Raw genomic sequence first — 17,670 nt, 5'->3', positions numbered from 1 at the left:
GTGTATACAAATAAGTATTGGGCCATGACACTCACTTATCTACAAAGCATGCTGTACATATAAACGGTGAAAGATTTCTCTAGAGATTTTGACCTTCTACACAGTCTATGTGGTTAAGGAAAGAGGTTGTAATTTAAATTAGATAAAACACAGTCCATTAAATTCTGCACTAAGCATGATGTAATTTTATCAACAACAAAACAACCAGGAGCAATTTTAAACTTGTTGAGTCCTCCCACCAATTTACTTGTTCTCTATTTGCCTCCCACATGGGCCATGTCCTATAGTATCTCTGCCTGTTTGGGAGCCACACTGTATTCTGTCTATAGTACAGTCCTGTATTAATGCATATTCCGTTATCAGTACTTAGAATTGGTGAGCAATAATGCACACACATTGATCATTATAAATTACCCTTTAAAGTGCCACAAAATTCAGCCCATTAAACGCCCGGCAAGATATGAAAGCTACAGCACTTAACATATAAACATACATTTGCCAGCAAAGTGGGCATTATCACCATGAAACATTTTTTTTAGAGAGTCTTTGTGATTGTCTCACAGTACTTTAATTAAGATACCTGAAAGTTATGGAGTAAGGTACACATAGCTAGTACAGAAATCAAATCTAGGCACAGGAAAAGAATTTTTTTGAAGAATTATTTGAAACTTGAACAGCTTTTGGGTGAACAACTTTCTCCTTTGTCCGCTGCAACTATCTGCTTTCAAAAGAATAAATGGCCTTATTTGTAATAATGGTGAAACTAAAAGCATCACATACATCACTGAATACGTTATACTTGCTTCGGGTGGTTGTTGTGGTCGCATTTGACTTCGTAAGCACGAAATTAGAGATAACAACAAATACATTCCGTGTATTATTCTATAGCATCGCACAAGTTCTGAAACTAAAAGCGTTGACGATATGCAGTGAAGGAGTTTGTAAACAAATATATCACTTCCATCGGAATAGAAACGTCGTCTCTTACGAAGTCACACGGCACGACTATTCCGGAATAAACATCAATGCCTTTACTACAGTTTACATAATCAAAGACAAGTATCTTACTTTTGTTTATCCACTCACATCAAACTCCTTACGTCTCCGCTCCAATTCAAACTCCAACATCTACTCAACAATACACACAACAAACTAAGACTATACACAAAGCCAAAGTTACAGTTCTCTCCACAGATGACTTGTGTCTAGGGGCAGCAAAAGTTGGTGTCGATCGGGTTGCCTGTTTGCAGCTTTTAAGGTGTGTCCACACGGTGCCTCTTTCGTCGTGCGCAATCGCAAACGCACAGGAATAAAAGGGCACGCACAGAAATGTGAGCAAGAAGCGCACGGACGTTCTCGAGCCCACACTTTACCTCACTGCGCTAGCGGTCTACTATGAATCCTCTTCTTTGCTGGGAGCTTGTGTTGCGTTTATTGGGATGAACAGGCGACAGAAAACGCAAAAGTGACTGTAGATAAAGAAGTATACGAGCAACAAAGATACGAGAACTACAAAGTGATGGCAACGTTTTGTCTGCAGATTTCAGAAGGAGGTCATAACGAGATTTTAGATTTTGTGCTCGGGAAACTGCAGTGATAAGGCTGGCAATAAAATATTCTTGGTTAGCAACTGGTGACTTATAAACTAGTTTGAATGATTATTCCCCAATTCAAAACAAAGCATTTCAATTCTATCACATTTGTAACTTGTAATGTAGAATAATTGTAATTTATTATTTTATAATATTCTGGAAAAGCCTAAGCTTGTAATTAATAGCACATTTTGTTCCTATACACATATTACAATTTGTTTCTATTAGGAGCTATAAGTACCGTCCTCATGTACAATAATGACTCATTCCATACCCTCTCTTGCATACTGAGTCAACCGAACGCGAATAATAAATAAAAATTAAAGTGAAATACTTAAGGGAGACTCTTAGCTATTATGTCAAGGTTAATTAACTTTTAGTGCGTCATTTGTATGTAATCATAAAATATGAGATGTAGACAAATTTGGGAATATCATAGACGCCAGAATCCACCAGAACAGAGGTGTTATTTTTCAGTTTTGTATTTTTTTGCATTATCAGTGTGCTTCATTTCTACTTTTAGTAGTTTATTGAGGAGCTACACAAACCCAACATTTCTTTCGTTCGGGTGTCAGGCTCATCAGTTGTGCTTTTAAATCACCATAGCGTGAATATTCATCCATGTTTTCACATATACTTTTCATACACGAAACTTATAGTATCCGGAATTTACAATATACCAATACTTTTAATATCTTCTTCTTTATAGAAACATGATAGGAAGCTTTTCATCTAATACATGGCGTTCAGGGAAACACATCTCCAATTTGTGTTAAAATGATATTCAGAAGCAGCATTCTATACGACTTTTTTCTCTGTCTGTAATCATCTACAAACTTAAGCGTGCTTCCTTCGAAGTCAGCAGACCTTATTGCACATAAATCGCTTCATAGTATAATCTCAACACACTGCACAAACACCTACGATCCCAGCTGCCAGTCGTCTGTTAAAAAGCGCAAAGGTTAACACCGAAAGGCGGGTAGCAGTGCGCATTACGCACGGCCACCGTTTGCCAGGAAATGACACATGCACAAATGCGCATGCGTAGTTACACTGTTGGAAATTTATACGCATGCACAAAGTTGACCACAAAAAGGCATCGTGTGGACGCATATGTAGCGCTATCTGGTGGCAGGCAGCAAACGCTAACAACAGACTCCCGTGCACTGTAATGGTTTTTGTATTGATCGCACTCTACAGGAGATACATCATTTTATAGCTTATGATCCACATAGTTACATAATTTTTAACACGTATTTTACCAACAAAGGTTTATGTTGAACACATTATTAAATTATGTAATAAAATGGAACATCTACAGCTGTCCTTACGATGTGATTTATTATATGGCTACCAATTTCGATGCTTTAGTGCACGATCTTCAGGCCTTAACTGACGCTGAGGGAGTTAATTCCATCTGTAAACACGATTGATCAGTGGCCAATATCTATGAACTGGTTTTCCCAGACTACCTGTAACAACGACATTGTGTCTCCAACCATCAACTACCAGCTGTACTTCCAAACTATTTTCTATACTTTAGGAGAGTGAAAATCATTTGAGAAGCTGATAAATGCAGGTTTCTCTGTAACCTGCCTGACCTTACTGCAGACTACATTTCAAGATTATGTTGCCACAACGTTCTTTTTGATATAGACCAAATATTAGACTTTTCATGAGTGGAATTCATACAAAATTTCATCAAAATCAAAACTGATAAAACAAAAAAAAATTATTTGAAGGAGCTGATATGCAATGTTTCATTTCCTATACGTGCAACTCGTTTCTGAGACCTTTATAAGTTTATAAATCGTATCAAAGAAACATACTATCACCTATTTTATCATGTTTCTCACCATAACAAAATGTTCTTAGACGATTTGCTTCACTTTTTTTCATTCACTCTCATTAGCACTGATTATTTTCATTTACTTTTTATTTATCAGTAAAACACTAATGCTAGTCAGATAGCACAGGCAGTTTTTATTCTAAATTCATACCGTTGCACTTAAGTTGTCTTAATATCAATAAACCTGAAGTCCTGAAACACATTGTACCTTACAGGCTGTTCCATCATGCGAAACATCTTTAACAAGAGGATTTTCTACGTCACTACTACTGAGAGTATTGACTATAGAGACAGTTCGCCCGATTTCCGAAATATTTCAAACACTTGCAAAAAGGACATTGGTGTTGTGCAGATCTTGCTCTAATAATAGACTCAAGAGTTAACTAGCTTTTATCACAAAACCTGACAGCTGTTACTGATTCTCCATTCCAGTCCAGTGTGTTAACACATACTTTTCCATCTCCAGGCTTATGAAGTATAATTACAGTAGTCTCTGTACTATTGACAAATACAGTCCGCTGAAAGGGATGTTACATAACAACATATAGCTACTCGTAAACTGCAGTAATTGGATACAAACTTTTAGATAGAACTACATGAAGCTTCACTACTTAAAGATCAAATTCAGCTCTATATTAATGAAGGGAACTAATGTCCATGATATTTATGTAGACATTGGCAATAAACACAGGGTTCAAACCAATCTACCTGGGCAGCCCTCTACATTCAAAAACTTATAGAATTAGTCATTTAAGATAATAAGAACTGTAATACTTTTCTCGTGAAAAAGGTTTTTTTTTTTTGGGTTCACTATGGTTCCTACACACTGCACAAGCAGCTCTGGCACTTCGGAACATTGCGACAACTTACATGAGATTACAATTACTGTAATGAAACTTGGCGTGCGACGACGAGAATCCTAAAGGAAACAATCAAAAGGATACCTTGAGTGCATTTCTACATTGTTAGAATCCCCAGGAGACACGATCTGATGGAAAACTCGTGCGTAGACATCGATATTGTTACAGTAAACAGGCTATTTGAGAAAATATGTAGAGGATTCCAGAATACGACTTTCGTAGAGATAAACAGTGTTCACAGACATGGTCTCCACATGAACGTAAAAGGTAAAAAGATCATTAGTGCCGAAATACTTAAATTTATTAATTAGTCATCTGTAATGGAAGTGTCTCCAATCCCAATTCCGGCGAAACAAGAGTTGTCTGTAACAGTGGAACCATCAGTATCTGCAGTAGAGCTACAACAAACAACCAGTAGCAGCAGCAAAGTCTCAGATATTCTCAGCAGCAGCATCAGATAAACCAATAGCAGCAGAATCACCACAATCGTCAGCAGAGCTGTCGTCATCAGCAACAGCATCCAGAACAGCAGACCGCATAATACTAACTCAAGGCAATGAAAATGCATGTGAGGAAAACATACAAGGGTCATTAGCTGCAGCAGCTAACAAAGAAGGGCAGTCACCAAGTCAGAGAGCACAGGAGACACCAGCAACAGCTACCACATGGAAGAGGTACCTGAGGCCTGGGAGATCAACAGCAGAAGCAGCTTCCAATCAAGACAGATTCCTGAGAACTAGAAGACCTGCTACACTAAGTGAGGATTTTTTTATGGTACCGAGTATGCAGAAAGAGAACATAGAAAAAGATTAAATTAAAGCTGTCCATCTTAAATTCCAGTGTGACAATAGTGAGAGGAATATAAACACCGGACAAAGATACGATCCAGGTTTAACTGAAACTGAAAAAAATCACTGCATAGTACCAGAAGCAAAGGGAGCAAGTGAAGTGCTTAGTATATTACAGGAAGGGGAACTATTTCATTTAAAGCCAACTGTTAGAATACTTCACCAAAATGTTCAATACATAAACAATAAAACAGAGGAACTAGAGATAATATTACAGGGGTATAGGCCAAACATTCTAGTAGTTACAGAACATGGGCTAAAAGAAAATCACATAGGAATGAACAACTGAATAATTATGTGAAAGTAGCCAGTTTTTGCAGAACTTCCTTTAAAGGTAAAGGGGTTGCCATTTTTTCTAACTATAAATCAACTAAAGCCATAAATAAAACAAAATAAACTATAGAATTGAGGTTTGAAGCTACACCACTGGAAACTAAAATTGCTGGGAATTTATGTAGTGTATTATGTTTGTATCGATCGCCAAATGGTGTTATTAAAATCTTCTTTGAACAGCTGGAAGATATAATCCAACACCTCTCAAAAACATATGCTTATTTGATCATTATAGGAGATCTGAACATTGACACGATTGTGCATATACAATCTAAAAATAAAAATAGATAAACCAACCAGAGTAACAAAGCATAGTGAAACTATAATTGATCATCTAGTAACAAATATTCCTACGTGCTATTGTGACACACAGGTAATAAACTCCACACCAGCAGATCATTTTGCAATCATGATAGACATAAATATAAAGACTAGTGATTCAGTGCAGAAGATATGGGAGATGAGAAGACAGAAGTACCCACATAACATAAATCTGCTAAAAAAGATGTTAAAGGCAGAAAACTGGGAAACAATATATGCAGCTAAAGATGCAAACAGAAATGGAACCAGTTTTTTTCTTTATTCAATTATTATTATTATGTTACATGTCCTGTTAGTAAAAGGCTTGTCAAACAGCAACAAAAAAAGAAAACCTGGGTGACTGGATAAGTAATCCATACCAGAAATAATCTGAGAGTGTATTATGACCTCTCAAAAAAAAAAAAATACTGAGGCCTACAACACACTGTATAAAATAAAAAAGAGAGAGTACTGTAGTTTTACTAGAGAAACTAAAGCATCATTCATCAGGAAGTCTATAGATAAGGGAAAGAACTACTCAGAAGGTATATGGTCTTTCATTAATGAAGAAAGAGGAAAAGTAACAAATCGGGCAGACGACATCTGCGCACTGATGAGTGGGAAAAATCAATGCAAACCCTCTAGAAATAGCCAATACTTTTAACAGATATTATATTACTGTAGCAGACGAATTAACAAGACAAAATAAAACAAATGCAGTAAGTAAATTGTTAAACCCCCCACATACAAATCATACTATGGTTTTCATTCCTACAACAGATACAGAAGTGTCAAACCTGATAAAACAACTTAAAATTAAACATTAATCTGGCTTGGATGCTGTCACATCACATCTCATAAAGGAATGCAGAGAATGTATATTAAAACCATTGACACACATGCTGAATACTGCGATAGAAGAAGGTATATCTCCAGATTCACTGAAAGTAAGTAAAGTGAAGCCAATATTTAAGAAAGGGAACAGGGATGAATTAGGAAATTACAGGCCAATAACATTGATCTCAACGTTTGCTAAAATCTATGAAATGATAATAAAGAACAGAATTGTAAGTTTTATAACAAAGTACAGTATACTGCATTCATCACAACATGGTTTCAGAGAAGTGAAGTCAAAACAGCATCAACAGATATAATTGAGCACATTCTTAATTTACTTGACAGGCAACAAAAGACTTGTGGGATTTTTATGGACCTATCTCAGGAATTTGATTGTGTGAACCATTCAAAATTAATGATGAAATTATATCAGTATGGAATTAGAGGAAAATGCTATGACATACTTAAATCATACATTACAAATAGGAAACAATGCACAGAAATCAGACATACTAGTGGGGGAAATATAACAAACTACAGATCAGAATTACAAACAGTTAAACATGGTGTGCCGCACGGGTCTGTGCTTGGGCCAATACTATTTATACTCTACATAAATGACTTCCCTAGCTATATGTATTGGAAACTTATAATGTATGCTGATGACACAACAATCATTTGCACAGCTGACACAAAGGAGTAGCTTGACAAGGAAGCACTCCTGAATATCGAAAATGCAAATAAGTATTTAACACAAAACAATCTGGTTATGAATCACTTTACAACAATGAATGTAGTATTTCAGACCAAGCATAGTGAAAATTATAATATAAATGTTAATATAAGTGGAAAGACTATTAAAGAAGTAACCAGCACAAATTTTCTAGGAACTTTAATAGACAAATATTTGGCATGGAGGGAGCACATAGATGCACTGTGTAAAAAGATAAACAAACAGATCTTCATCATGCATAAAACAGCTAAGACTGTGGATGTAAAGTCCTCAGATCAATGTATTACGGACTTGTCTTCCCACATTTGTCTTATTCAGTTCATATATGGGGAAGTGCACAAGCTGCCTACCTAAAAAGAATATTCACAATTCAGAAAAGGGCAGTGAGATGCATTGCAAAAATACCACCAAGACAGACCTGTAGGCAAGCTTTTGTACACTATAATATTATGACAGTATATGCACTGTACATATACCAAAGCATAATGGCGGGAAGGTCAAGTGATAAACACATCATAAATAAAGATGTACACAGACATGGTACAAAAGGAAATGAAAATTACTACATGATAAACAGAAATCTAAAACTGTCTATGACTGCCCCAGAAGAAGCAGGCAAAAGGTTTCTTTAATAAACTCCCCAAAATCATTAAAAAAGAAACAGACCTAAAATGTTTTACAAATCATTTGAAACTATATCTCACAGAGAAATGTATATACAGTTTGAGTGAATACTATGATGGTGTTTCAATATGTTATATCATTACTGAAATGAACCTTTAAAATTTATCATTTCTGTATGTTGTTTGGATTTGTGTGTACATATAATGTGAAACACATAATACCTTTGTATGCTTATGGAATATTTCTGTTTAATTATTTGTTTCTTTTATATATAGTGAAATCAAGTTTGATGTTAATAGCCTATTGCATGACACACCCAATACTCTCAGCTGGATTTTCAGCTGGAGTTCATGGGCAAAGAATAAACAAATAAAAACAAACGTCGGTAATTAACAATTTTGAATTTCGTGCGGCATGAATCAAACAGTTCTTTGTCCTGAAGGCAAATGTAAGCTTTCACTGTCTGTCACCAGAATGCGCTTTGAATTGCAGACCCGAGACCAGCCGAGCATAACTGTTCTACTCTCTACAGATTTGCTGTCACTAGACGCAAGTCGGAAAAAGTGACTGCAACAAAGAGGTTAGCATGGAGGTATACTTCCATCTTCATTGAGGTTAGAATCTACCCTCATTGGGTTACAGCCAACATGCACAATTTTGGGTTTTAGTGTAACATCGATAATATTGTCATGATATTGCCAATAATAGACTTGCACAGTAAGATGTTGATGAGAAATCCGTAATTGGACCTGCATGGTAATAAGAGTACTGCGATGATGTGAACCATCAGCATCAGTTACTTCCACGTACTGCAGCAGCAGTCAACCAGCTGCAGTGAAGATTTTTTATGGACTACCATGTCCCGGTCAGTGCCACCAAAATTGTAAACACACGACTGTTAAACTCTTCACCTGTCTCTGTGACAGGATAATTTTAATTTGTGCATCTGACTATGCAATTAATCAGAAACAAAATTGATGAAAGAGATGTATGTCTAAGCTCAAAGCCATGCCACATTTTCAAGTGAATACGAATATTGGCTCATATCTGCTGAGAGTGCTTTGTCTATTCCATTATGGCTTATCTATATTTACTGCACCCCAATCTCTTATATTAATCAGTTTATTGATCAAATGGAGACTCTAAATAACTAACTACTAGAAAAAATACAGGCACCACAAGATAACATTCAGGGTGATATTAACATTAACATACAAATCACAACTGTCATCCATTTCCACAACCTGCTAAGATCCAAAATGACAAGCCAACTTGATTTGATGCATGCCTGGATTACACAGTCACCAACAGGATGAAGCACTCTTTAATTAAGGTCTCTGAGGCAGAGCCAACTCAAAATATATATTAAAATAAATTTCTCACGGAATTTAAATTATCAGAACGCATTGCGCATATTTTCCATGAGGATTTAAATAATGCAGGTCAATGTTTGTGGAACTGCTGGCACACGATGTTTTTCGAACAGGTAGTAGCTAGAATTAAGGCTGCGCCTCGAAATGACTCTTAAGGTCGCGTAGTAGAGGTTTGGGGAAGGGGTGGGGGGGTTCGCTTCCTCAGAGTACAGCTCTTACAGGCGGTCAGAAGGCTCTAGTGTTTCAGCCTAACGGTATCTTACCAACTGGCACACAATTTTCACATCCCATTGCTTGCATCAAAACGGAATGAACAGAGTTAGTAGTATTAGTAGTAGTAGGCTGTAGTAGTAGTAGTAGTAGTAGTAGCTTTATTCATCCATAGATTTCTTTTTACAAGAATATAGGACATGTCAAAGTATTTACAAGTTTAGATCAGCTAAAAATAAGGTAATTCATATACACATATATTTACTGACTTCTAGTTAGAGACAATCATTAGATTTACTCCTGGTATACAATACTTTTTTTTTACAGATAACTTATTAAATAATGTAATGCCACACTTTTCACTCATATCTCACTATCAGTCACTGCACACTATATACACATTGTTTCATAACACTTCACTCACTACACACACAAACATACATCCACACACACAAACACACACACCTAACACAGAAAGTGGTGAACTCTGGACCATTTCCTGTACCGCACCTTCCCATTTGCTACCATCAAAAAACTGAGTCAGCATCCCTCCATAATGAGTGAGATGTTGAGCTCAGAAAGAGGAATAGGTGTTAGTATTGTGCTATGCATAGCTTGGGGGTAAGCATTTACAGAAAGGGGAAAAAAGAAGGAAAAAACATAAAATGAAGTTGTTATGTGGAATGTTAGATGTTTTATAATCATTATTATTATCATTTATTTGTATAACTTTTTTTTTTCCAAACCCCCACTCTGTTTTGTCTGAGTATTCTTTCAATGGATAAAATGTATTGCATAACAGGTACTTTTTAGCTGACTTTTTAAATAAATGTATTTTTGCAATTTCTTTACTCTCTTTTGGTAATTTATTGTATAGTTTTATTTCTTGGTAGAAAATGCTGTTTTGAGTTTTAAGTTTATTTTTTTGTGGTAAATGTAAAATGGTTCAAATGGCTCTGAGCCCTATGGCACTTAACTGCTGAGGTCGTCAGACCCCTAGGACTTAGAACTACTTAAACCTAACTAAGCTAACGGTATCACACACATCCATGCCTGAGGCAGGATTCGAACTTGCGACCATAGCGGTCGCTCGGTTCCAGACTGTAGTGCCTAGAACCACTCGGCCACTCCGGCTGGTGTGGTAAATGTAAGTTGAGTCTATCTCTTGTTGCATGGTCATGGACAGAGTTGTTTCTGCAGTAATTACCAATGTTATTTTTGATTTGTACAACTGACTGGTAAATGTGTTAACATAGAGCAGTTAAAATCCCCATTGTTTGGAAATTGTGTTCATATTTTGTGCATTTGTTCCCCAAAGAAGAACGCCATAGCTAAGAATTGAGTGTACATATGAATAATATGTAATTAAAAGACACTGCATGTTACACATTGACAATAGGATTCTAAGGGCATAAAATGTGATGAAATTCTGTTTGCAAGTACCTTTGTGTGTTCACACCACTTTAATTGAGAATCAATATTCATTCCTAGAAATTTTGCATTTGTTACACACTCTATAGAGGTGCCATCTACATTTAATTTAACATTGTCATTTTTCCTCTTCTAACTGAAATTCGTAGCATTAGTTTTCTTTATGTCCAGTGTCACTTTATTGCTTATTGACCAATGATAAACTTTCTTCAGAGTTACATTAACTTTTTTTGCATGGAGTTATCTTGTTTTCTCATGACTATAATATTGCTGTCATTAGCGAAGAGAATTTTTGCACCATGAGTAACAGTACTGGGGAGGTCATTCATGTATATTAGGAACATTATTGCTCCTAATATACTACCTTGCAGAATCTCTATATTAACGTATTTGGTTCTGATAAGTGTTTTACTAAATGTTTGGATCTAATTGAAGTATGTGTTATCTCTACTCTTTGTACCCTATCTGTTAGGTATGATTGAAACCAGTCATTAGCTACCCATCTTATTCCTAATGCTTCTAATTTATTTAATAGAGTCTTGTCGTCGACTGTATCAAACGCCTTAGAAAGCTCCAAAAATATGCCTGTGACACACTCATCTTCATCAAGAGCATCAAGTACAAGTTTTTTGAATTCTACTATGGTTGACTCTGTATTTTTGTCACTTTGGTAACCAAACTGTGATTCGCTTAAAAGATTGTATTTATTCAAGTAATTCATTAATCTGTCTTTCATAACTGCTTCTATTATTTTTGAGAATGCTGGCAGCAGGGAAATTGGCCAGTACTTTTCTATGTCTTCTGCATTGCCTTTCTTAAGCAAATGTACAACTCTTGCCTGTTTTAACTGCTCTGGAAATGTCCCTGGTGTGAAGGATTCATTTATTATATTTGTTAAGGGGCCTTGTATAATCCCTATTCATTGTTTCAGTACACACATTGGTACTTCATCTAAGCCTACTGACTTTTTATTTTTTGAACAGTTTTATTGACTTCATTCCCTGTGGTTGGAACTAACATCATTGTATTTTGTGCAACATTATTTACAGGTATTATATTTGCTGTAACTTCTCTGCAATACTTGAAAATGCTTGTTTACATAGTTTGCTAAGTGTTGTGGATTATTTATTACCTTATCCTCCTCCCTTAGCAGTATGTTATACTGCATTTGTTTGCCTCTCCCCATTTCCCTTTTTATAACATCTCAGACTACTTTGCTTTTATTCTCTGCATTATATATTATTTAGTCATTAAAAAACTTTTTTGCAGCACTCAGCACCTTCCTATAGATCTTTTTGTATCTATGATAGAAATTTAAGAATTCTGGATCACTGTGAATCTTTCTCATGGAACTGAGGTGTATAAGTGTTTAGGAGGGCTTCTTAATACTTGATGTTACCCATCTGTTTTTGTGAGATGTTAATACAGACATGTATACTTTTGGAAACGCATTTTCTAAGTTCAATTTAAAAAAATACGGAGAATATTCAGAATTGTTTCCTAATACAATTCATCCCAGCTTTGTTTTTCTAGTTCTTTTGAAAAATCTTATATTTTGATTTCTGATAGCTGTCGTTTGCAGGCTTCTAGTTTAGGGAATGATTCAATGCCTGATTTTACTTTTGTTATTTGACATAGATGGTCTGATAGTCCGAGATCTTTTACAGCTACATCACATTTTTCTCTGTCCATATTTGTGGCCACATGGTCAATTACTGATGCAGTCATTGTAGTAAACTTTGCTGTACTATTGACTAATAGAGACATGCCAAAACTTTGAAGGATATTTATGAAGGCGCTACTAGATTCGTTTATGATATTAGTGTTGATGTTAATGTCCCCACACAGAATTATGTTGATCTTTGTACCTGAGACTTTATCTAGAACCTCTGTTAATTTACTGAAAAAAGTGTCCACACTACCACTGGTAGATCTACACACACACAAAATGATTAATTTCTTGGTGATATCAAGTCCTGTTAATTCAATACCTGATAATGGAAAGTGTTTGTCTTTACTTACTGTACTGAGGTCCTGCCTTGATTTGAGCTGTGTTCCTTTTCTGTATGTTGGATTTCTGTGTCTCTACACCTGTGCTCAGTAACACAAACTACTGTGCAGTTCAAAGATTGGAGCTCAACTTCTGATATTTTTTATTGATTACGTGTTTAGATGGAGGATTGTTAACTCTGTGAAATACCCAACGTTACTCTTTCCAATGGTTTGCTTTTCTTTGTGACATCTGGTATATGTGATACATAAAGTGTTAAAATCTGTTTTGTGAGTGATTGTTTCAGTATTTTTTAAACTGCTGGAGATACTCTTTAGGCAGGGGAACCTGTTGTCTGGATTTATCCTAAAAAAGACCTACTTTTCCTACCTATGACAACAGGTATTTGACGACGTGTGGCCCGAGATCCACCCTATAAAGACCCTAGGTCCTCTATCACATGACTTAGCCCTGCATTTGGCTTGAAGATACTGGTGGCCTTGTACGCTACCCATAAACTTTTCTGTAACTGAAGGCCTGCACCTCGCGCATAGCTACTACCTAGCAGCTCACTTTCTCCTTTCTAAGACTTTGTACATTCCTAGGCTTCTTGGCCTTGGTTGAAGTGCACTGCACGTTTTCTGCCCCTCATTCTACCTGGGACTCTTCTCCACTTAACTCTGGCAGTGGTAGATACATGTTTTTGGTGTTGATGATAAAATTGTCAGATCGCGTTCTCTTTCTTCCTAACGTCCTACCACTGAAACTTTGCTATCGAATCCCTATATATATATATATATATAATGTTTTGATGCGTCATTAATCGATGTTTAGTATTCTTGTTTTAATTTTTTAGAGAGTTTTATTTTGTTCCTGCCACTGGCTATTCTATCTACCGTTGGAATTAGTTTGCAAATCTCTCGCCAGAATGTACTAGAGTACGGACTCTAAAGTATCACTACCTAGCGAGAGTTTCACGAGTGATTTGAGATAAGAGCGTGCGATAGACACCCCTACGCGAAATAGGTCCCTGTACTTTGGTTTCCTTACTAGCTGACTGCGAGTTTCGTGCGTTGTTAGCAAGTTTAATGAGTTTTGCTTTCTTGTTAATAACAGCAGCATACCACGAATTTGAAAACAACGCAATATGAATTCAGAACGCAATTTATCAGGTATAATAGTGGTTAGGAAGAAAGTGAAGGAACTTGGTGCGCCCAGACCCGATGTAAACATGAATCCAGAACAAAAACGGTGTCAATACAGGCAAGGATATAAACACAATTTTAGCAGAGCAATGTACAATATAATTGAGTGGTTGTGTGTGCTGTACCACTTAAAGCACATATTTTTCTAATACACAAGTATGAAAGCGACAAATACTGTGTGCAAATTATCATAGCAGTTGCTGAGGTTCCCCATGTCAGCCTGTCGCAGCACATGATCTGTGACATCGTGGAATCATAAGCGTTTTGTCATGCCGCGATTTGAGGGCACAAAAGATTGAAGTCTGAAAATATCAAAAACATTAAGCACACGGCGAAGCTAACATTCACTGCATTAAAGATCTCTCCAAAAAGGCGTCTTTTAGAACGATTTTTTTGTGGTTAGCTGTCAGGAAACGTGGCGTTGGGGGATAAATAAGCTACCTATACATATTATCTTGGAGTTATCTTTCGATGTTATTTAGTAGTTGATTATGAAACGGAAAGAATATAAAGTATGTAAACGTTTGGCTGATCTGCAGTGTAGCCCGAGGTCTAGGGTAGTTCTGATCGATAAATGTTGCAGCCATCCCCACCATGGGAAACCACGAGCTACACCTGGTATAGAGTGATATATCCAACATTATTTGACCACCATCACCTATGGATGATGGTCAATTGTGAAAATTACCCTATTCAGCAGCCCGGATCAGACTGTTAAATCAAAAAAAAAAAAAAATAGTCAGAGCTTGAATGGGTTAGATTCTTATACTTGTGACAACAATGATAACACCTTTAACACATCTGTTAATGCTCTAACAAATTTATTACTAAGTTGTTGCCCACAAGTAACTAAAAAGGTGAAAATAGATGGTACACCTAATAAGAGAAACACTGTCATTACCCTACATAAAATGCCTAAACTGGTAAATTAGAATCGATGGAGAGGTACAAAGAAGCCAGGAAGAAGTATAGGACCAAAAAACAGATAGTAAAGTAAAGAGCCAATGATACTTTTATTGAAATTTCCAGCAAGAAATATATAGCTGCCTGGAACATAATAAACACAATATAAGAGAAACATAAAAACAGACAACAAACTCCTATATTGCAAGAAATATTTAATGTATTCCTTGTTAACAGCACAAAATGTGAAGTTCCTACTACCTCCACACCAGGTGATACAACTTCTGCAAGTATTTCCTGTAACATACCTGATCTACATAACTTATTTTTTAAATGGAGACAAGTTACCTGCCATACTGTATACAAAGTCATTATGAATCTACTTAGCTTTTACAGTGAAAATCTCTATGGTATCTCAAACATTACTTCCAAATGAACTATTGAAGCTGTTGTTGCCCCTCTTACCTTTCAGATCAATAACATTTTTAAGACTGGAAAATTTCCTGAGGTTGTGAAGGCTACTATTGTTACCCCCAGTTTATAATAAAGAGGGAAAAAAACAAATCTGAAAGTAACTGTCCAATATCCCCCATAATTATAATATCCAAGATAATAGAATGTTGTATTAAATTACAACTCTGCAGCTATTTTGAAGATCACAATCAATTTCCCCCTTCACTTTTTGGCTTTAGGCCAATTTGTCAACAGTAAATGTAATACAAACACTTGTTACTGATATTCTTGATGGTTTTTAGGAAAATTCCTTCACTTCTGCCTTACTACTAGATCTGTGCAAAGCATTTAACACTGTGTCACACGAAATAGTTGTAAAGAAGCTCAAGTGGTACAATGTTAAGAATAACAAACTGATGATAATTAGACCATACTTGACTAGCATAACTCACATAGCTATGGTAAATAACGATCAATCAAATGCACTACCTGTTGTTGGAGATTTACCACAAGGCTTGGTACTTGGACTCTTTCTTTTTCTGATGTACATGAATGACTTACCTACTTTCTTACCTCACAAACCCATGATGTATTCTGATGACACTACCCAGATTAATGGAGATAACAGCTTGAATGTGGTGTGAAAAAAAAAACAAAAACAGTTCTAGAGAAGTCTGCCATATGACTCCGCAGTAACAAGCTTATCCTAAACAACAGCAAGACTGAAATTATGTGTTTGCACAAGCTAACTGAAAAGTGAATTTTTCTCACTACGGTAGGCTTCTCAAAATCCACGTGGATCCCAATCTGTCTTGGCACAGTCACACCAAACAGTTATGTACGATACTGTTAGAGTAGTCTATGTGTTAAACAAATTAAAAACATTAGTAAGGAAAAAACGAAAACTATTATATTACTATATCTTCTTTCAGTTGCATCTGAAATATACAATAAAACTACAGGGCAACTCTCCTGGTGCTCAAACAGTGTTCATGTGGCATGAGAAAGCTATAGAAGCAAATACAAGCCTTGAATAATGTTGGAAGCACTTTAAAGATCTAAACATATTGACTGTACCTTGTCTTTATATTAAAACATGTGTTCTTTCAAGGAAAAAAGAAAAGAAACATACAAACAAATACATTAGCTAGTAGAACAGCTATCCAACTCCATGAAACTAGAAACAGAAATAACCTAGCTGTAGAATTTACAAGACTATGAAACATTCAAATAGTTTTAAAAACATAGAAAGCAAACTATATAACATGCTACCACCATGAATTAGAGACTTAATTATATTTTCGACAATTGAATAGTTGACTTACCAGTAGCAACAAACATTTCATTATGATGAAGTTTTCGACCATGACTAGAATTATGTTTAGTATTTCAAATTCTAGCTGGATTAGTTTTAGCTATGCATTACACCTCAAATATTTTCCTTTGAATGTACATAGTACATCTGCTCATCCCCAAGTATTGTTCAGAGCCATCACTCCCTGTAAAAATTAAACTACTTGAAGGAAATAAAAATTCAATATTGTGTATTCTCCACACTGTTAAAGTTTATGTAAAAGCTTCAGATTTGTATAATGTAGAGTGTGTATAGTGTTATTTACCAGATCCAAGTGCACCACATCAACGTTTCGAGTTCTGCATCATATTTAATATGATGCCGAACTTGAAATGTAAAATTGTCTATTTCAACATATGTTGGCTATTGACAAATTAATATGTCAAGAGAACGACAGTTGACAATAATTATGTTATCATCTCCCATCTTAAAAATTTTAATATCTAAATAGATATCATCCATTTCTTTTAAATGAAAGAAAGTTTAAAAGACTTAAGTCATTTGCCTAATAACTGGAGAATTATCAGGTGGTATCATTGGTGATCTTTCATCTGCTCACTCCCTCCAGTCCTCAAGGACCATGAGATGTAATTCAGGTAGTTAGTTGCATGCTCCACCGATTGTAATTGCAACCTTCCACTATTATGTGGAACGAGTCAGTTTTAAAATCGTAGTACACCTCCTCAGCAAAAATATGCCAACATGCTGACCAGTTACATGATTTCTTAAATGTTTTTATTTTTTTATTACAGGTACACTGTGTATTACTTAACTA

The 17,670-nt window shown here is 35.8% G+C and overlaps 1 protein-coding gene across 3 annotated transcripts in view; it reads right to left on the bottom strand.

The window, feature by feature from the left end:
- Positions 1 to 1,404, bottom strand: part of LOC126298391 (ATP-dependent helicase brm-like) — a 249,423-nt gene extending 248,019 nt beyond the window's left edge. For 2 of the 3 annotated variants that reach the window (XM_049989698.1, XM_049989700.1), the window contains exon 1: positions 1,069 to 1,214. The gene's annotated coding sequence lies outside the window, so the exon portion shown is untranslated. Of the gene's footprint in view, positions 1 to 1,068 lie in introns of all 3 variants that reach the window. The other variant, XM_049989699.1, reaches the window with a different exon arrangement.
- Positions 1,405 to 17,670: the final 16,266 nt, after the last annotated feature.

This window comes from Schistocerca gregaria, chromosome X (assembly GCF_023897955.1).
Source record: "Schistocerca gregaria isolate iqSchGreg1 chromosome X, iqSchGreg1.2, whole genome shotgun sequence".
Classification (NCBI taxonomy): Eukaryota; Metazoa; Arthropoda; class Insecta; order Orthoptera; family Acrididae; genus Schistocerca; species Schistocerca gregaria.
The sequence above is the reverse complement of the archived record's forward strand: the minus strand, read 5'-3'. Positions and strand labels throughout refer to the sequence as shown.